We start from the raw sequence: 6,290 nt of genomic DNA, 5'->3' as shown, positions 1-6,290 counted from the left end.
CTGTTATATCTAACTGTAGTCTAGTCACATTCACTGTGATTGATATTGCATTCTGGTATCATATATAAGCATTTATTGCACATGTCTCCTGGGCCACCCATGGAAGAGATTCTCTGGTTATATATACATCTTTCTTCTTGAATCTCAGGCCTTTCTTCTGGAATAATTTTTCTTTTTCCCAGTGTTCATCTTTTTGAAGCTACTTTATTGAATGTAGTGAACTGTCTTCCTTCTGGCTCTTTTTAAGGACTTCTCTTTGTTTTTAGTATTCTTCAGTTTCACTACAAGGTGTCTAGATGTCAAATTTTTTTTTTTTAAGAAGTCCAATGCGCTATCCATTGCACAATGGAGCCAAATTTCTTTTTTTTTTTAAGTTTACATTTCAGTGCTTTTAGAATGTTCACAGAGCTGTGTAACCATTGCCACAGTCAATTTTAGAACATTTTCATCAAAAGGAAATCCTATACCCTTTAGCCATTATCCCCTAATTCTTCCCATCTTCCTCCACTTAGACCTAAGCAACCACTAATCTACTTTCTGTCTCTATATATTTGCCAATTCTGGACATTTTATATAAGTAAAACCATATAATTTCTGGTCTTTTGTGACTGGCTTCTTTCACTTATAATTTTCAAGTTTCATCTACATTATAGTATGTATCAGTACTTCATTACTTTTTATGCCTGAATAATATTCCATTGTATGGATATACTGCATTTCATTTGTTCATCCTTTCATACATTTGTGGACATTTGGATTTTCATCTTTTGGCTTTTATGAATAATGCTGATATAAACCATCATGTGCAAGATTTTGTGTGGACCTATATTTTAATTTCTCTGAGGTATGTACCTAGGAATGGAATTGCTGGGTCATATGGTAACTCTATGTTCAATCATTTGATATAATTCTGTACTGTTTTCCAAAGTGTCTGCACCATTTTGCATTCCCAGCAGCAATGTCTGAGGATTCTGAATTTGCCACATCCTTGTCAATACTTATCTGACTTTGATTCTAACAATTCTGGCAGGTGTGAAATGGTATCTCATTGTGGTTTTGATTTGCATTTCCCATGTGACAAAAGATGCTGAGGATCTTTACACGTGCTTCTTGGCCATTTGTGTACCTTTCTTGTCTAGTTGGATGTTTTGTCCATTTTTAAATTGGATTATTTGTCTTTTTATTATTGAGTTATAAGTGTTCTTTATATAGTCTAGGTACAAGTTCCTATTACCAGATGTATGATTTACAAATATTTTATCCCATTCTGTAGGTTGTCTTTTTACTTTCTTATGGTCCTCTTTGAAGCACAAAAGTTTTTAACTGTGATGAGTTCAATTTACCTATTTTTTCTTCTCTTGCTCAGGCATTGGTGTCATATCTAAGAATGTTTTGCCAAATCCAAGGTCATGAAAATTTATTCTATGTTTTCTTCTAATATCTTTTATCTATATTCTTCAAATAGCTATTTCTTGAACAAATATTTCTTCATTTGCTGTTTGCCCTTAGGATCATTTCTAGAGGCTTACATTTTTAAGAAAATAGTCAACAGTTTCACTGGAGAGCTGGCCAGTGTAACGCCTCATAATGTCATACCAGACATTGAATGCCCTAAATCAATATGTGATAAAAGTCTTGAAATGATAAAATATACATTCCAATGCTAAAGCAAGAATTATGATTTTTTCCCTACTTTTTTGAGGAAGGAGGTAATTAGGTTTGTTTGTTTGTTTGTTTATTTATGATGGAGGAACTGGGGATTGAACCCAGGACACTGTGAATGCTAAGCACAGACTCTACCACTGAGCTATATCTTCCCCTCCAGAATCATGTTTAATGAGAAAAAAGTAGAAATATTAGCGTTAAAATCAGGGACAAGAAAAGAATGCCTACTATCACTATTGTTTAATATTATTTTGCAGGTATTTGTCAAGACAAGTAAACAAGAGAATGAGATTAAGGTATACAAAATTGGAAAGGAAGTACAATTATATTTATGTGCAGACATAGGATGTGTATCCGGCAAACTTGAAATAATAAACTGCCAAACTACTACAAAACTATTAGTGTTGTAAAAGAATTCAGCAGGTAATCTTGGTATAAAATTAATATACAGAAAGCAATAACTTTGATCTATGCAAACAACAACCAGTTAGAAGATACAGGAAAAAATTCCATTTGTAACGGGAAAGATGATAAAGAAGAAAAATATAACTAGGAATAGACATGAGAAATGTGTAAGATCTATCTGAGAAAATACTTTTTAGATTATTAAAAGGAGATTTAAATGGAAAGGGATACCGTATCTTTGAATAAGAAAACTGTATCATAAAAATGTTATAGGTGGGGACTAACCCTATCAGATATTTAAAAATTCTACAAATCCTCCATAATTATCTATAATCTATCTATCTATCTATCTATCTATCTATCTATCTATCTATCTATCTATCTATCTATCTATCTACCTGTCTATCTATGGCTACATCACTGGTATATGGTATAGACTCAGTTCTTATCTTCAGTGGTTTAAAATGCATCATTGTATTTATTTTGGTGCCCAAATTATCCTATATTTGGCTAGTAGAAGTTGCTTGAATCTGATTCCTGTGTCCTTGTGATATGCCTCCATAATTAAAAAAAAGATTCCTTGTTTTCTGGCATAAAAAGTTGTTTCTGACTCATTTTGTGCCTGTCCTACCCTGGCCCTGGAACCAGCCCTTTCTCAGAGGGGCCTTGGTTCCGCTTAGTAAGGAATTGCATTAGACACCATGTTTAGGAATACACAGTCTTAAATTACCCCATTCCACTGTAGAATGGGGGATGATCAATCATCTTATAGAATTAAAAAAATTGAGAAATAATTGACATACAACATTATGTTAGTTTGCAGTGTACAACACAATGGTTTGATATTTGTATATATTGTAAAAATGATCACCACAATACATGCAGTTAACATTTTATAGCTGTTTTGACATTACTCCCCTAAAGACTTAAAACAGCCACAGCCATCTTGTAGTCTTACAATTAAAGGTAAAAATGGGATTTAAAGATGAGAAGTTAAGGAAATGCATCTGATTTAGATGCCGCCATGTGCCACGCCAAACTCTCCTGTGAAGCCTCTTTTGGGGTGACAGTTCGGGCAGTCTTACCAGCTGGCCCCTCCCTGGAGACAAGCATACCTCTTCCTTCCTGCCCCAGGAGACTTCCTTGATGCCCTTTGGGGACTGCTCTGTGCTCACATCGGTGCAAACTATAATTGTTGGAGCGTTAATACCCAAGGGATCACCCTTGACCAATAGAAGATGGAAATGATGGGTAATTATTTCTCTAGGACAGTTTGGAGATACACTTCACCGGGCTCCTGGGAGGTCCCAGGAGGGTGGAGCCCCAGCTGCCCTCCGCAGTGGCAACCTCAGTAACTCATTTTTTGGTTGGTTTTCCCTCCCTGCCTGTTTCATTCTTTCTGCCTTTCACTCCTGCTCCCTGGGGTCACCTCCCAAATACCCATAGGCAAGCTCATGTCTCATGTTCTGTTTCCTGGGGAGAAGGGGTTCAAGCTAAGATAGCATCAATTTTTATATATGTATGTATATATACACACACATATATATATACACACACACATATATATACACACATATATAAAATTCAAAACGGAGGGATGATAATTGCTAATTTAGTCAGATCTTACAGGATAGTCAAAGAGCAGGCTAAAGCAAGATTAGTTTATTTTCATAGATATCATTTTGGAACTGACTTTTCTCAGTTCTCTGCAGTGTATCCTCCTCCTCCTCCACCTGTTTCTGTCTTTCCTAGCTTTCCTGACCTCTTTGTCTCCACGCATCTATCCCTCTGATCTTCCTTCCGCCTCTGCTTTGTCTTATTTCTAGTCCTCCATCTCTTTCCACTTCATCATATTTGTCTCCTTCATGCCTTTGTTCTTTTTCTGTGATTCCTCTTATTTCCTCCCGTTTCATACAGTCAGCAAACAAAATTGAGAATCTACCTAGCTCGTCGGACACCTGAGTCCTTTGGCTTTACGCTCCTTGCATGGTCTCATAAACAGAGGAGGGAAATGGGGGATTAGATCGTGTGCTCCCCCAAACCAAGGGTGCTGAAAGCTTTGCTGAGTATGGGTGGGAATAGCCCTTGACAAACATCCCATGAACGTTGAAGGATTAGCATGCGAAATGTATACAGAAGAGATGGTGGAAATTCAACTTCCCTGATGGCCACAGACATCACAGAGCTGGCTCTGGGAATTGGTCCTGAGTATAAGGATGCTTTAGTTCAGTCTTCTGGATCCAATCTCTGCTCTTCGGCTGGATCGTGAAGGGTTATTCATTCCCAGGAGTGGAAAACCAGAAGCTGGAGAGGAGCTGGGAGACTCATGGAGAAGTTGCCTGCCCCCTGCACAGGGCAAAGCAAGGCCATGTTTTCCCGGACGTGACTGGATTTGCCTCTCTATAAAACCACCCAAACACATGCATTTGTTCACATTTCAAAACCACTTTATTAGCAAAATGAACAAAAGGAGAATGACGTTTAAATTAAATAAATTACACAAACATCTCAAGAGTCCCGGTCTCCCCCGGAACCACATCATCACAGGTCAGTATCACTAAGAACATTTAAAAGTATTGAAATTCTGGATTGTTTCACTGCCTTGCCTTCCTTTCCTGCCTAGGTCAGGTCCAGTGAGTGGTCTGTGTGAATCTGTGTTCTTTCCAAAGTATTCCAACAGTGACGTTTCTTCACGGTCTTCGTCCACCCCAGTGTTTCCAAGCTTACCTCCACCGTGGGCTCTGTGAATACTTACACCCTTGCACTTACTGCAGGATCTCTCCTTGAGCCCCATTTCCAGGCCACCGGGAGTCAGAAATCCCTTTTAGGTCTGGAGCTGGCCTGGGTGTTAACGGTCACTTCCCCAAGTCCTCAGGGGTTCTGGACATTTGGTTCAAAGGGCACCTCTGACTTGGGATGTCCTGAGGCTCTGTGACCTTCCCCCATCTCTTGGGCCTGAGCTGGACTTTGCAGGAGGTGGAGTAGGGGACGGTGAGTTTTCATTGGCTAAGGTTCTTGTCCTCTTGAAATTTGGCACTTCGGGTGCTGGGCACGGTGAACCCCAGATAACATTGTCTTCGGCCTTCCAAGTTTTGAGTTCAATTGGCAGCCAGATGGCATAATGAATTCTCAGAGAAGCAATGCTTTTAAGCCAAGAATCTGTTGGCTTTTCGACAGCACCCCCTCCTTTAACTCTAAGAAGACTTGCTTGCTGAGCGCTTCACTCAACATACGCAGACCACACAATGCAGGTCAGGCTGAAGTTGGGAATTCGGACGTTTTTCCAGGCTGGGCCAGCCCGACCTGTGAGGCAGGGGTCATTACACTGAAAGAGCTTGGGAGAAGCGGTGGGGAGAGGCCAAAAAGTTTTCTGTGCATGTCCATGGAGAATTTCCCAAACACTCGCACGTGGGGCCTGTTTATTTTCAAGTCAACAGTGGGGTGCCTCTACCTTCTTATATATATGGAGAACTTAATCCCTCTTCTCATCTTCCCTAGGAGAAGATGGCCTCAGTTCTCAAGTTTGTGAAGGAATGCCTGTGGAGGAAGACTTAGTCTGAACCAGCCCTACTCCTCGTCCTGTTCTCTGCTGGGGTGTGACCTTGGGGTGGGGAGGGGCAGCCTCCCTCACCTGGGTGAACGATTCAGGCCCCAAGCTGATAAGGGAGAGTTAAAATCATTGGCTCTTTGCCAAACGAAGAGAACAAGGCAGATTTCCCAAGTCGGGGAGGCATGTCTGAGGTGAGGGGGACTGTCAGGGCCCAGGTCCCACCAGTCTGCCCTGGGTTGACACTAGCACCCCTTCCCTCTCGTGTCTCCGGTACAAAGAGGGATTCCCGAAAGCTTTTGTGCCGAAGAACTGGTATCTGTTGCTAGGTTGCCAGAGGATTCTGCCAGCTACCCCGCTGTCCCTTTTGGGTTCCCACCCAGTCTCAAGTGGAAGGGAACAGCCCCTGAGAGCAGGGGGCATGGTCACACTTCAGGAGGCTGGGGCAGCTACTTGGTGGGCTGCCCCTGGGGAGGTAGCTCTGGTGGCCACTCCCCAGGCCAGAGTCTGATGTGCTAAATAGCAGTGGAGGTTCTTACAGCCTTGAGATGAAGAGGAAGGGGACATAGTCACCAAGACAGAGATCCCTGCCTTGTGGGAGAACATGGTCCTAGGGGTGCAGAGCCACCAAGGACAGACTTGAGGCAGCTGGCGGGGGCAAGTCACAGAGTCC

The sequence above is a fragment of the Camelus bactrianus genome, chromosome 23, assembly GCF_048773025.1.
Source record: "Camelus bactrianus isolate YW-2024 breed Bactrian camel chromosome 23, ASM4877302v1, whole genome shotgun sequence".
NCBI lineage: Eukaryota > Metazoa > Chordata > Mammalia > Artiodactyla > Camelidae > Camelus > Camelus bactrianus.
This window is presented reverse-complemented; position numbering follows the sequence as displayed.